This window comes from Alosa alosa, chromosome 8, assembly GCF_017589495.1.
Source record: "Alosa alosa isolate M-15738 ecotype Scorff River chromosome 8, AALO_Geno_1.1, whole genome shotgun sequence".
Lineage (NCBI taxonomy): Eukaryota > Metazoa > Chordata > Actinopteri > Clupeiformes > Clupeidae > Alosa > Alosa alosa.
This window is the reverse complement of record NC_063196.1, coordinates 19,613,838-19,629,342: the sequence shown is the minus strand read 5'-3', so window position 1 is coordinate 19,629,342 and position 15,505 is coordinate 19,613,838. Positions and strand designations below refer to the sequence as shown.

General features: G+C 50.4%; 1 pseudogene; it reads left to right on the top strand.

Annotated features, from left to right (window-relative positions):
- LOC125299821 overlaps positions 1–15,133 on the top strand; it is a 29,047-nt pseudogene extending 13,914 nt beyond the window's left edge.
- The last annotated feature ends 372 nt before the right edge of the window (positions 15,134–15,505 follow it).

Below are 15,505 nucleotides of genomic sequence, written 5' to 3'. Positions count from 1 at the left end.
CCGGTGAAAAGGCTCAGTTCACGGTACTGGAGGCCGCTACTGATAGACCATGCCGGATTACGGCACTCTAAAACCTGTCCTGCAACACTGAGATTTGGCTGGCCTTTCTTTTCGTGGACATGCTCTTTATGCTGGGTATTAGCACAAGACTTGCAGCTAGGCCCGACAGAACCAGAGTTACAGCTCCTCTGCAATTATCATCTCTCTCTCTCTCTCTCTCTCTCTCTCTCTCTCTCTCTCTCTCTCTCTCTCTCTCTTTCTCTCTACAGACAAAACAGCAGGCCTAAGAAAACAAAGCAGAACTTGTGATTTTGCACTGCCTACGCCAGATCTTACATACATAGGGTTTTTTTTTTTAAACAAAGGCTTCACTTAACATTTAGTGGCCATGGTATTATGTCACACAACAAGGGAACCAGGTTACCATGGTCTCTAGCTGGTTTTCTCATTTTGTCAGTGGTGACGGTAATGTTCTGGGTGGCTTGTGTTAAAAGTAGAAGAAGAAAAAACGGGGAGGTCTTTGACTGTGGGACTTTCATTTGCACTTTTACTGTCGCCTCCCTTAACTGCACAAAGATATTGATGCACACAAACATCAGAGCATTCACTCTTTGCCACAGCTTTCATTTACACATTTTTATTTGACAGATATCACACAGGGCATCAAAAGAGGGCAGTGTATAAATGTTTTTTTTTTAGAAACACAACACCGACACTTCAGCCCCATTACGGTTTTTGATCAGCGGGTGCTTACCTGGTCATGCCTGTCATGTAGAAGCTAATGGGCACCGGTCCTCTTAACAGCTCAGATAGGTTTACTGCCCGTGACAGTTGTTTGTGCATGTACCTAAGACCCCCAGCTGGAAAAGCACATTAATGCCAAAAAAAACCCAGCATGGCAGAAGAAGAGGGCTTGCACTGTCATGTTGATAATGGCCGATGACATTAGAGCCCTGAAGATTTAAACTGGAGGAGGGTTACAGGCATGGGCGATAATTCAGCACGAGGAAGAAAAAAAAAGCCCTACCCCTCTGCCTTTCCCCTCGTGCGTGGACCCAAAATGAAATAAAGCCCAGATCTTATCACTTTTATTCATGCCAGGAGAGCTTGTTTGAGCCTGTCGTGAGGCTGGGATGGCCTGCTGGTATGTTTGCTGAAGGCGCTGGATAGATGAAAGCCGTCTTAACCATAAGCTATGCAGGAACCGTGCCAGGAGGAGAAAATGCATCATTGTGATAACAGCCAAGGGAGAGCCATCTCTCTCTCTCTCTCTCTCTCTCTCTCTTTTTTCCCCTTGTTTACCCTGCAAAGGGCAAAGAGAAAAAAAGGAGAGGTGGAAAAAAAATACCACATGAGGATGGCCGAGGGCTAAACTGCACTGTACACCTCATTTCAGTGTAGGGCGGGGGTAGGGAGGGAGATGGTGAGGGTGAGTTTTTTTATTTATTTAACCTTTATTTTGCCAGGAAGGTCCCATTGAGACACAGTGTCTCCACTGCCAGGGAGTCCTGGTCAAGACAGCAGCAATGATTTCATTTAGAAAGACAGTGAATGGAAAACATGGGACATGGACACAGTCCAAAGACACCAATAACACACTAACACGGAAGACACAGAGACAGCAAAGGCTAGGGAGCTTAAAGAATAATTCAAATAAAATAGAACACTATAAGCAGTGACACTGTTCAGTGTAAGCTAACTTTAAAGTACTTTTAAAAACATTTAAGGAGGGTAAGGAGTCCAAGTTGAGCGTGTGTTGAAGCTCATTCCAGGCATGTGGTGCAAAGGTTGAAAAGGCAGATTTCCCCAGTTTTGTTCCTGATGTTGAAGACTGTAGGAGGAGCTTGTTTGAAGAACGGGTGCTGTATGTAGTAGGGCGAAATGACAGAAGGCTGCAAATATAACAGGGACGTTTGCCCATTAAGGCCTTTGCTAAAAAGATGAATTAATGAATGTGAAATCTTTTTAAATGCACTGAAGTCCATTGAACCTTTTCATACAATATACAGTGATGTGTTCGGTGGACCTGTTACAAACGGCAAGGCAAACTTGCAGTAAAAGGAAAGCAACTATTTAAATGGAAATAAAAACCTAACTTGGGTCTCAATTTTTGAAAGATTATCTATATGGTCTTGAAAGGATAACTTGTCAGCAAGACAGATGCCAATGTATTTATAGGAGGTTACCCTCTCTATATGAGTGCCACCTAGTGACAGTATTGTGCGGTCAGAGTGTGTCCGTGCCCGTGTCCGTGTGAAAGTCATATATTTAGTTTTCTTGGCATTTAGTACCAGTTTTAACTTGACCACACATCTGTAGTGAATTAAATGCAGTCTGTAGGGTATCCATTGCGTCTTGCATTGAAAAAGCAGTAGCATAAAGGATTGTATCATCAGCATAAAAGTGTACCTTTGCCGGGTCTAAACCTATACCTATATTATTTATATGAAGAGAAAACAAAATAGGACCTAAGATTGACCTTTGTGGGACACCAGTCTTTACTGTTAGAGATACAGAGTGACAATTCTCTATGGAGACAGTGTGCTCTCCCAGTTAAATAATCAGAAAACCAGGCCAACACAATAGTCACTAAAGCCCAAAGTACACAGCCTTTGCAATAAGTGACCATGATCAACAGTATCAAATGCCTTGGATAAATCAATAAAAAGTGCATGATTTTTTTATGGTCCAAGGCAGTGATAATGTCATTTGTATCAGCTGATATGGAAATTGTAGTAATGTGTCCTTGCCTAAAGCCTGACTGTGTGGAACTTAAAATATAATATTTTTAGCTGTTCAAGGGATTCGAATACTTAGGGTTGGGTAGGGGTGTGCGGGTGGCAGTGTGCGGGTGGGTGAGTCTGATGAAACCTGTTATTTAAGTTGGCTCCTCCGTTGAGCGACACACCTGTCCCAGCATCTCTCGGGGACAGCGTTGGTTGTGCCCATTCCAGGAAATGCCGCAAGCCTTATTCTGTCCTGATGGTATTTTCTTTTGGTTCTTAATGATACACACACACACACACACACACTCAATCGCTTGGCCCGTAGTGTTCTTCTTTGGTTTACCCAGCCTGCACTCTCAGTTTGTCACTATTTCTTATTCCTCTCTCCTCTCTCTCTCTCTCTCTCTCTCTCTCTCTCCCTCTCTCTCTCTCTCCTGAGCACTCCAGTTCTCTAAGGACACAGTGAGTTGGAATATCCAGGGCCTTTTAGTGGCCTCTTATCTCAATCTCTCTAAACTGCACTGAGGACGGGGCTCAAGGATTTGGCCACTGCATAGCAGGCATAAGGTGCCAGACCACTCAGCCATAACTCTCCTACTGAACCAACCTTCCAGCCCTCCCAACCCAGCCCTATGGGGGCCAGCCTGTCTTCACAACCAGGGGGTTTGCAAGTGCCGTGTCAGAGCACGGCACCAGTGCCAGGCGAGGGGGTATAGCGGTAACGTGCCTGGCATGTGTCACCCCTCTCCTGCGCTCGTATAAGGACCGGCGGCATCTGAGGGTTGGTATTTTTTATAGTGCCCTGATTGTTTTGGAAGGCGCGCCGAAGGGCCTTGGATATTTTTTTTACAGTCGGGGCCCTTTCTCTCTCTCTCTCTCTCTGCTCTGCAGTAGGATCTGAATGCCAGGTCCAGCTGGGGACTATTATGGTGCACGTTATCCCAAAAAATGCCGCCGCAATTATTTCACATACGGGATTGTTCTCAGTCCACCACCTCTCCCTAAAACTTCTCCCTCCATCACCCCCCACACACACACACACACACACACACACATATCCTCCACCCCCATCCCTCAAATCACCAACCCCAGACGAGGACACACTGGCTTCCTCCTGTTAGGAATGCAGGGAAGCCTCCCAGCAGCATGAGGAGGTTGGGCCCATGGGCCTAATTCAGTAATGGCAAAAGGCTGTGGCATGCCAGTGGCAGGGACATGGCTTACTCCGCGCCACCTCAGCAGGAGCTGAAACACTGAAGGGCTGGCGCTCGGTCATGATCGCCTCTCACGTAGTCTCTTCCAGGAGCTTCACTTTCGTCTCTCTCTTTTTCTCTTCTCTTCTCTTCTCTTCTCTTCTCTTCTCTTCTCTTCTCTTCTCTTCTCCTCTCTTCTCTTCTCTTTTCCTCTCTTCTCTCTTCTCTTCTCCTCTCTTCTCCTCTGTGCTCCTCTTTTTTCTTCTGAAGCGGGTGGTTGGGGAGAGATAATGGAAGTGACACCGACAAATGAAGCCCTCACATTTCAAATTTGAACTCTGCTTCTCCTCTTTCCCTCCTTCGCTCTCTCTTTCTCTCTCTCTCCCTGATGCTCTGCTGTCTGCGTCCTCCTTCAGCCGCAAGCACGAGCGTCATCGATCAAACTCCACTGAGCGCCGCAAGAGTGCCGTTCCAGCGAACCGAGATCTTAGCACGCGCCACACACACACACACACACACACACACACACACACACACACACACATACACACAAGCGTAGAGCCGGGACCCATGATTCAGACGCACCAAAATGCCACAAAAAGCTTAGCTAATGCACTCCCTCTACCCTTCCCCACTCCACTCCCCCCACCTCTCCAGTACTGGATCTTTTCATTTTTTATTTCAAGTGTAAAGCAGCCAAGAGTCATAGCTCTTACTGACAGAGAAGTCTTTCCAGTTATTTTTCACTGTTTGTTCCCACCAGAAGATGCCATAGGATGTCTAAAGCCCCCCCCCCCTCCTTTCCTTTGGCCCACGGCGAGCAGGCCACAGTGTCTGTCTGTCTGTCTGTCTGTCTGTCTGTCTGTCTGTCTGTATCTCTCTATCTCTCGCTGTCTCCCACAATGATAATATTTAAGTTATAGCGCTGCTACTCCCCCATTGCCTAACGTCTTCCTGTGAGCGGCACGTTGCGGGCGGGCGGTAGAGATGGGGGTTATGGAGGTGTGTCTGTGAGCTTTCCCACACAGGTGAGCAGGTGCCACAGGCTCAGTTTCACGTCTGCATGCGTAGCGGGACAAGGGCTCTTTGCAGGCTCATGCGAACACAACAACAAAACTCTTGGCACACTTTGTCTTTGCGTATCATGGATGTTATTTTTTTTTCATGAGGCTTGTGTGTTGCCAGTGTATATGCGTATGCTTGTGTTTCTGTGTGGAAGGATATGCATGTCATATTTGTTTATATGTGGCTTGTGAGTTTATGGTATGTTTGATGTGAATATGTGTTTGTATGGTCTACACTTGTGGTCTATGTGCGTATGGATGTGTGTTTTCTTTGTGTGTGTGTGTGTGTGTGTGTGTGGTGTTTTGTGTGCTGAGGGACTGAGCTGTCTCTTTAAAGAGCATGTCTGTCACGTCACTCATCACCACCCCACCACCACCCACCCTACCCCCACCCCACCACCACCCCCACCCCACCACCCCTCGGCCTCCCCGCAGATACAGACAGATTGGAGTGGTTACTGCTGAGGCCTGGTTTGAGTTACACTGGAGCCAGTCACACTGTGCCTCTGTGTGTGTCTGTGTGCTGCCTTTGTGAGAGTGTGTGTGAGTGTGTGTATGTGAGGGAGAGAGTGTGTGAGTGAGTGTGAGAAACTGAGTGAGCGTGTGTGTGTGTGTGTGTGTGTGTGTGTACTCTCTCTACCCTCCTCACCATCGCTGCTCTCTGACACACTCTTTTCCACTGTCACTCCATCTCAGTGCGGATACACACTCGAGCGATGTTCACTTTTCCGTTATCAGCCATCACTACCATATGGTCTTAAATAGCACTTCAAAAATGAGGAGAAGAAACAAAAAAAAGTTTGAGAAAACACACATACACACACACACACACACACACACACAGCCAGGCAGACCTAAGCAGACGTAAACAATGAGCTATGCAAACGCTATCCCCCATCCATCTCTCCTCACTTAATTATCACGTTTGGCCCCTCTCACCCCCACCACCACCACCACCACCACCACACACCCCTCCTGTTAGAACTCCATGCCCATGCTGTGAGAGAGCCATTCAGGCTCCGGCGCAGCTTATCTGGCCCCGACACACTTTCCATTTGCCCACTTGGCCTGTCTTATAAAGCTGTTGGGATCCATTCAACAGGCCTGTAGTAAAAAGCGCAGCTTGGCAGCGGCTTCATTCACATTTTCTCACACATGTTGATCTTGCTCGCTCGCTTGCTTGCGAGAAGGGGGGGGGGGGGTGCCATTCACAGAATTCACGCATGTGGCCAGTGCCTGGCCGCGGTGTCTGTCCAGTTTTTTTTTTTGTCTGCGTGAAATGATTCCAGGTATAGTGGCGTGTTAGAAGAGTGACTGCATGAGGGAGCAATGCTGTTTGTGTGTGTGTATTTTTGTTTGTCTGTATGTGTGTGTGTGTGTGTGTGTGTGTGTGTGTTTGTGTTTTCCAAAGCCTGAGTGAGAATGTCTGTGTGTTTCTATGGGTGTGGTGGGTGTCTTATTATGAGGGCGGGAACTGCACACCAACAAAAGTCTGTTTGTATTTTGCACACTGGGTCCTCTAGGGTCTCTCTCTATGTCAGCCCCATCTTTATGGGAAGATGGTGGTGGGGTGGCATCTCCTCTCCCCTCTGCCTGCAACACCACCAAGGTCCCAGCCCACTGCGGCAGTGACAGCACCATGTCAGTGCCCCCTACTCCTCTCCATTTCCCCCCCCCCCCCCTTCCCAGCTTGCTGATTTGCATGGGAACCTGGCCCCTGATTAGCCAAGATCATCACAAACAAGACATCAGTGATGCGGGGCGAGGCCCCCGGGCCCCCAGGGGCACCCAGATCACAGCCATGCTAATGAGGCCAGGCGTTAGCGCCGCCGCCTCCGCGTAAGGTGTCAGGCAGGCCCATGACAGGTGCAGAGAGAGAGAGAGAGAGGGTTGGGGGGGGGGGGGGGGGGCAACAGAGGGAGGTATGTGTGTGTGTGTGTGTGTGTGTGTGTGTGTGTGTGTGTGTGTGTGTGTCTCGTGATGGGGGTGCATGGGTGAGGGAGGGGGGAGTAGTCCCGGTGGCTTCGTCGCCCTTCTGCCTTTGTTCTCTATGTAAATGGCCTCAGCCTGGCATTTAGTCTTTGGAATGTGCAGCTTGTGCATTGTGGCACCCCTCCATTACACACACACACACACACTCCCCAGTACACACACACACACACACACACACACGCACACACATACACCCGTACACACACACTTTCTGTCCTGTACACAAACAAACGCACGTGCTGCTCTGGCAGCTGAAGCCTGTCCTTGGCTGGTGGTGGGCACCAGTGACACACAGCTCCTGTCTTGTCCCCTGTAGCTTTTCTGTAGTCTTACTTAGTGTCCCAAAATCCAACCTGAACAACACCCCCCACACACACAAACACACACATGCCTTACACGCCTGTGCGTACATGCGTCCCGTTATGGAACGTGGGAGCCTGTGAAGTCGCCCCCAACCCCTCTCCGCTCCCCCACCTTTGTTTCGCCCCCACCCCTATCTCTCCCTCTTGGCGTTTCACATGAGATAATTAAATACCACCGTCTGCCTCTCCTACACCACTTCACCCATGCTCTTAAAGGCGAATTAATTAGTGCTCGAGAAAATCACTGAAATCTTAAACGAGAGCTAAACTCGGAGTTGGGGAGTGGGGGTTTTGGGCTGGATTTGTGGGTGTTAGGTGTGTGTGTGGGAGGGGGGTGTTCTAAAATAAGTAGTAGTAGTGGAGAATCTCCCCGTAGATTTGCTAATTGGCCGCGCGTTTTTGTAATACTAAAACCCAAGAGGGCGGAGAACTTTAGCGTCGGACCACCTCCGTGCTACGCACCATTAATCACACTCCTGTCAGACCTCCTATCCCTTCCCCGGCATCTCGTTTTACCCCACCCCCACACACACACAATCATTATTAGCGCTAGCCGCTAGTGCTGCCAATCACAGTGCCATGTAATACCAATGCCGGCACGGCTCAATTTTGCTACTTAACCTGTAATCTGCGCCATATTTATTGAAGTGCAATAGGAGGGGGGAGTGGGGTTAGGGATGGTTATGGTGCGAAGATGAGGAATAAAATTAGGCCATTAGGCTTCGCTGATGAATGCATAGAGGAGAGGAAAAAAAGAGAGAGGAAGAAAAAGTGCTCGACGCTATCTGCTAGTTGACCTGTGCAGCCCCCTGCAGCAGCGGGCATTTTTTCATGAGTGTGGACTGCCGGTAATTACTGCAAATTGAATCACAGAGAGAGCTGAGATGATTCCTTAACGAGTGCTTTCATTGACCGTACGCGGCCGTCGTGCTGTGACACGGGCCTCCTAGGTCTCTCACGGTCCTGTGAGGTGTGGCGTGGCGTGGCGTGGCTTGGCGTGGTGCATTGCTGGCCAACAAGACGGGGAGATTAGATGAGGCGTTTTGTGTGTTTTCTGAAGGGCTTGATGGGTGATTTCACACCGACGTGTCATCACACCAGCCATCCTTCCACGTCTCCCTGATGGATTATTAGCATGCACTCTCTTATTCATGATCATTTGCACCCCTCCTCTCTCCTCCCCTCTTTCTCTTTTTCTCCTTCCTTTTTTACTTCACTCTGTCTCTCTCTCATCCCCCCTTTTCTCTCACATTGGAAAGTTGATGAAATTGGACTTTGGCCGTCATTACCCTGTCAGTCTATTAGCTGACACGCCTCGGGAGTAGCATATGGTCCCTTTTTTGTAAGATGTGATAAGACACAGAATTGCCTGAGGTTATGCACACACCCATTTAACTCGCATGCATGCATGTACATACACAGGCACACAGACACAGACACAGACACACACACACACACACACACACACACACACTCTCTCTCTCTCTCTCTCTTTCATACAAAAAATCATTGGCAAACATCTCTGATGGCATTGCCGTTAAGCAGCTTGTTTAGTCATTCTGTCAATGGCCGCCATCGTTGTGGCTCATTTAGACGTGGTTACGTCTCTGGAGGCCTGGGCTGGACACAAATGACGTGCTCTCTCTCTCTCCCTCTCTGATCAGAGCACACTTCGGTGTTGGGCCAAATGTAGTTCCCTAAATGGGAAATGAACAGACTGTGTGTGTTTTGGTATGTAAACCCCCTCCTTCCCCCCAACCCTCTCTTTACGACTTCTCCTCCCCACATTCACACTCGCCCTGCCTCCTCCTCTTCTGTGTCTCCCCTATTACTCTATCTTTCTTTCTCTCTCTTTCTCTCTGTCTGTCTGTTTCCCTTTCTTCTCCCCTGTCTGCTGTCCAAGCTCTGTCCTGCTGCCAGGCGTCCATGTGAAGTCGGCGTGGAACCAAGCCAAACACAGGCAGGATCTTGTCCATCCTCCACGGGGCCGCCTCTCCCCTCCCTCTTTTCCTCCCTCCTCTCTCTCTCTCTATCACTCTCTCTTGCTCTCCCCCAACTCTCTCACTCCCTCCCCACATCTCTAGCCCATCCCATTCTACCCCCCTTCCTCTCTCTCTTTCTTTTTCTCTCGCTCTCTGTTGTCTCTGGGGATGGGGCAGGGAGGTCTCGCATGCCAGATAAACCCTAGTTATTGCCAGCCCCCCCCCTTCAACCTCACACACACACACAAACGCACCCCCACTCCCTCCTGAAAACACAAGGCTCCCCGGCCACAGCCCACACAAAAAACAAGACAATATCCGCAAAGGAGCTGCTCATTAACGCACAGAAACCTCCCGCCTCCTGCAGCCTCTGCAAGCACATCAGAGACACAAAGACACACACACACACACACACACACACACACACACACAAAAACACACAAACACAAAAACACAAACACACACACACACCGCATGCACTCACTCGCACATGCACATGCACATGCACATGCACATACACATACACACACATGCATGCACACATAAATACACTCATACCCACACTGATATCTGGCATGGCACACTCAAACACACATGCACACATACACATAAAACACACTCATATACTGTACATGCTAATATGTACACACACAAATCTGCACACATACTTTTTCTTCATCTGTAGCCTTACAGAGGAGATGTGTTCCACTGAAAAAGGAGTCACCATTTTACAAAATGTTTCTTTCTCCTTATCTCCTTGATCAGGAAATGCTGCTAGAGGCACATGGGCGTGCACTTCTAAACCTACAAATAAACACACACACACACACACACACACTCAAACGCATAATCAGCGTGTAGAGACCAATGTGGAAGACCAACGCAAGGGACCCTTTAACCTAAAGCAAATCAAATGGCCAAATCTACATTTTATGAGCCGCAGGCAGCATTGGTGCATTGACTGATAGAAGCCTATTCTTGTTTCTTGCCTTCACATCAGGAATTGATACATACTGTATGATAACATGTTTACCTCAAATTACACAAGGTGACCCAACCAGACCAATAATTAATAGGCCTAATAGTAATTCACTTTGTAAATGACAGTGAGAAGGGGCTGGTAATTCGTAACGGCAAATGACCAGAAGTTTCCAGAGTTGCACCAGTCCTAAACAACACAAAGTATTCTGTTTTTCTTTTGTCTTTTTCTGTGTTCCTTTTGGTTTCACTCTCTCTTTCACATTTCTATCCATATGCTGAGGAGTACTGGTGCAGTGTATGAATATGTATGTGTTTGTGGTATAAATGTCTGTATGTGGGTGGTAAGACGTTTGTTGTGTTTTAAAGAGGTTCATATCATCGCAGCATCTCACTCTCCTTCAGTAGTCTCTCTCTCTCTCTCTCTCTCTCTCTCTCTCCATCTTCTCCTCCTTCTACTACTTACTGTATCTCCATATGGAAATAGGCAATAGTGCGGCGAGTGGGGAGCGGAGCTGTATATTAAAGCTCGTCTGACATTAGCATTAGCATAATGTGTTCTCGCCTTGGGGCTGTACCTGCCATCTGCATCAGGCACCGAGCCCTCTGGGAGGCTAACCACTCTATAACCTCCCACGTGAGCCCGTTTCTGGGGAAGTCACGTAGCAATCCCCATCCCACCCACCACCACCACCAGCACCAACCACCACCCGTCTTCCATTTTGCTCCTCTCTTCTCCCACATCCTCTCCTCTCCTCCCCACCTCTCGCCTTCCCCCTGCCAGGGGCACGAAGGAGATCTGTGTGGCGCACTGACGCCCACTAACCCAGAGAGAACGCCGGTGAGCTCTCGTGTCTCTGGGAGTGATCTACGCTCCATTTTCTAAGCTGCCACGTCAAAATGGCTGGCTGTCGCCAAGCCACGGCTGTCACTGTGAAGGCATCTTGCACTGCTCTTTTCTTTCTTGTCTTTTTCGTTTTGTTCACTGAAAGGGCAATGATCTGTGAGCCTCATCACAGGGAATTTACATAGCCTCACAAGAGCATGGATGACTGGGGATCAAGTGGAACACTCACTTTGAAATGATACTGTGGAATGGATGCGGTTGTGTCTTATCCTAACCACATGCAGGGTAGGATAAGGGTAGACAGACTGCTAGCATTTTGGGTTAATATTTATTCATGGATTCATGTGTGTGTGTATGTGTGTGTGTTCCTCTGTGTTCCACAGGTAAAGATGAGCCCACCACTTACATCTGCACCACATGCAAGCAGACCTTCACCAGCGCCTGGTTCCTGCTCCAGCACGCCCAGAACACGCACGGCATCCGAATCTACCTGGACACACACCTGACCGGCGGCTCGCTGACGCCACGCATGGCGCTGCCGCCGCCACTGGGCGCCGACTCGCTGCCCCGCTCGCCCCTGGCCAGCTTCCTGGGCGACGCCAGCAACCCCATCCACCTGCTGCGCATGGCCGCTCCGCTCCTCCGCGAGCCCCCGCCTCCGCTGCCGCCGCCGCCTCCTCCGCCGGGCTACATGGACACGCGGCTGCCGTCCACGCCACCCTTCGTGAGCCCGCCGCCACCGCCGCGCCACCACCCCCACCACCACCCGCACCACCACCCGCACCACCACCCGCACCCGCTGGAGCGCCTGGGCCCCGAGGAGATGGGCATGCTGTCGCAGCACCCCAGCGCTTTGAGCTGAGCGTCATCGCCTGGCGTAATACCCGATGGAGCCGCCCACCATGGACCATGGACTCGCTGAGCTCGCCCGGCAACAGCAGCGGGGCGGCGAACGGAGGGGCCTCCCACCAGTCTCCCCCAACCGCGTGCCGCCCATGCACCGGCTGCTTAGCCCCACGCTCTTCCAGCACGGCGGTGGCGCCAGCAAGCCGCCAGGCTCCTTCCTGAGCGGGCCGCCTCCGCACAGCCTCCTGCTGGCTGCCCAGCAACAGCAACAGCAGCAGCAGCAGCAGCAGCAGCAGCAGCAGCAGCAGCAGATCCGGGGCAGTGGCGCCTCGTCGCCCCTGGGCATGAGCGGCAAGTCCAAGTCGTGCGAGTTCTGCGGCAAGACCTTCAAGTTCCAGAGCAACCTGATCGTGCACCGCCGGAGCCACACGGGCGAGCGCCCGTACAAGTGCCACCTGTGCGACCACGCCTGCTCGCAAGCCAGCAAGCTCAAGCGCCACATGAAGACCCACATGCACAAGGCGGGCTCCGTGAGCAGCTCTCGAACCCAGTGGCAGAACGGCGTCTGAGCAACAGCACAGGGGGCGGGACAACGCCGACGTGGGGGAGGGGCAGCACCGGCCAGGAGAACGAGGAGGATGAGGAGGAGGAAGAGGAGGAGGAGGAGGAGGAGGAAGAGGAGGAGGAGCCGCAGCAGAACGGAGGCCGACCCAACTCCAACCTTAGCATGGAGTCGGAGTTCAACAACCGCAACAGGGAGAACGGGCCACCGCACGTAAGCCTGGCATGGCTCTACCCCATGACAATGGGGAAGGATGGTGCACGGCCCCTACAACAATATCAACCTTGACAATCAGCTGAGGATGCCTCTACATGGGCAGCCTCCCCGAGACCGGACCTCCGAGGAAGAGGAGGAGGAGGAGGAGGAAGAGGAGGACCCAGCCGCGAGGGAGAGGAGACACCAGGCAGAGCAGGACCCCATCGTCAACGGGCGCAACTGCGGCTCGGAGGACTCTCTCCCTGGCATGCTGTTCCGCCGCAAGCCGACTCCCATCTCCAGCCCGGGCCTCCAGGCGTCCAAGCGCATCAAGGTGGAAAAAGACCTGGAGCTGCCGCCCTTGCCGCTCATCTCCTCGGAGAACGTCTACTCGCAGCTGCTGGCCGGCTACGCCGCCTCGCGCCACTTCATCCGCGGTGAGCACTTCCTGGAGAGGCCGCCCGGCCAGCCAGTCGCCCTTCGCCACCCGATCCGAGCACTTTCGTCCTCGGGCGGGCAACCCGCTTCCCACGCGCCGCCTTCGCGGCGGCAACCTAGACGCGGCTCTCTCGGGCCGCGGCAGCGGCTGCGGTAGCGGCAGCAGCACGCCGCACCTGCACCGCGGCCCGGGCCCCGGGCGGCCGCCCAGTTCCAAGGACCGGCGCAACGACACGTGCGAGTTCTGCGGCAAGGTGTTCAAGAACTGCAGCAACCTGACGGTGCACCGGCGCAGTCACACCGGCGAGCGGCCGTACAAGTGTGACCTGTGCAGCTACGCCTGCGCCCAGAGCAGCAAGCTCACGCGCCACATGAAGACGCACGGCCAGTTCGGCAAGGAGGTCTACCGCTGTGACATCTGCCACATGCCCTTCAGCGTCTACAGCACCCTGGAGAAGCACATGAAGAAGTGGCACGGCGAACACTTGATGGCCAACGAGGTCAAACTAGAGCAGGCCGATCGGGTGTAGAGGTGGCGATACACCCCTCCACCCGAATAGACACCACTCTATGTTCCTTCACCAGACTTTGTCATGAGGCTTAATGGATGATCTTTTTGTTTGTTTTTGTTTTTTGCTCTTTCCTGACGTGAGACTTGTGGAATGACCTTTTCTTTTTTTTTGTTTGTTTGTTTGTTTGTTTGTTTAATTTGTTTCTTGTTACAGAAAAAAAATGCCACCTGAGAAAAAAAGAGGAACTGGAAGTGTCCTGTTTTAAAGTCTTCAAAACAAGAGTGAAAGAGGAAAAAGACAAAAAGCCCTGTTTGGCATCTCCCAACAGCAAAGGATTTTAGTTGTGTAGGAATCCATGGAGCCTTTCTACTGTGCAATAATATCTGTATTTATTGGGTTTGTATTGAATCAAGGCATGTGCAGGTACATTATCAAGGCATATTGATACTTTCTCAAAGAGATAGTTTTGAAATATGCTGGACTTTGAAAAAAACAAAAAACCCAGGCTACAATGTTAAGACATATACTGAGATGCTGGCATAGTGCCACGTTTTAAATTCACCAGTTGTTTTGTTTGCTTGTTTTTTTTAGGGAAGTGGTTATGTACCCAGTAGAATAATTTCCCATGAAGAGATCAACTTCTAAAAACAATCCAAGATACGCATTTTTTTATACACAAGGATATAAGCTTACAACAATCCCTTTATCATTATTTGTATTATTGTTATTTCATTAGGTGAAAGCACTGAATATGTCAGCTTGACAATAAATATACATTTTAAAAATGAAAATTGAAAAAATCCCTGAGCATTTAAGGCAGCTAAAAGTTAGACTGCCCTGTGATTGAAAAGGAAAAAAATCAATGACCCTTCTAACCCAATCATCATACACACAAACATGGGCAAATGCAGTGGATGATCTCTGAATATCGCTAGAACCTCTTGAATACCAAGAAGAGCTCATTTGTGTGAAGAAAAAAAATCAGTGATAAGTTTACTTGGGGGGAGAAGTTACAGGGAGATTTGGATGTAGTTGTCCAGATCCTCGCAATGCAATTTTAAGATTATCAAAATGTTTACGTTGGCATCTTGTCATCCCTCTTATCGTTGTTTGTTTGTTTACTTGATTCTCCCTCATCCGAGCAGACTCGGGCGTGCTTTTTAGCACTGTGGAAGCGTAGCGCTTGCCACAGCCAATGTGTTACATTCCAAAATCTGTTAGACATTAACACTGATCTCGCAGACATCCCTCTGGCTGTCCGGGCTTTTCCCAGCAAAGCACTGCCGCCACCTCATCCGCCTGCTCGTTCTCTTGCTCACTCGCACTCAAACTGTGCCGTGTTTCCAGACGCCATGCCGTGCACTAGCCGTCCAGAGACACAGCCTGATTGGTTACACTTCACACTTGAAATGTTACACTGTGCTCCCATCTTCTGAGCCCACCCCCTCCACCCCCCGGTCTGTGTGTGTGTGTGTGTGTGTGTGCAATGCATGTCCCGGACGAGTGCTTCATCCACCATGGACCCCGGGAACGAAAATGATTTTCTCATTAACGCCTCACTCTCTCTCTTCCTCCCTTCTCTGTCTCTCTTCATGTCACACACACTCTCTCCCTCTCTCTCTCTTTCACACACACACACACACACACACACACAACTCCCAGTGGCTCTGAGCCTCCCCATCCACCTGCAGCCTTTCAGTGCTCATCAAATCAGCTTCATACATCTGAGAGTGCGGAACGCAGCGCACAGAGCGAGGGCCTATTCACTCCACCAATCACTCTCGCTCTCTCCACGGCCGATTTCAGCG